Source organism: Porites lutea, chromosome 3, assembly GCF_958299795.1.
Source record: "Porites lutea chromosome 3, jaPorLute2.1, whole genome shotgun sequence".
In the NCBI taxonomy this organism is placed as follows: Eukaryota; Metazoa; Cnidaria; class Anthozoa; order Scleractinia; family Poritidae; genus Porites; species Porites lutea.
The window spans coordinates 16,997,463-16,997,692 of NC_133203.1; positions in this window are offsets into that span (position 1 = coordinate 16,997,463).

Here is a 230-nt window from a genome sequence, read left to right on the forward strand (position 1 = left end):
TTTAATGTCCGCAACACACTTTCTTCAACTCATACCTTCAAGGTCTTGAGAGCTCACTAAAGCATCTTTTTATTAGGTGCAAAGGGCACACTAAAGGTATTTTCTAGATATGTTTGAACACCCTTGTTGAACATTTTGACATTTAAATTGGGGTTTAAAAAGTTAATTTTAGTCTCTGAATGTAATGTCCGCAACGTGGAATCACCCAGTGCTCCAAGGTCAATTTTTTC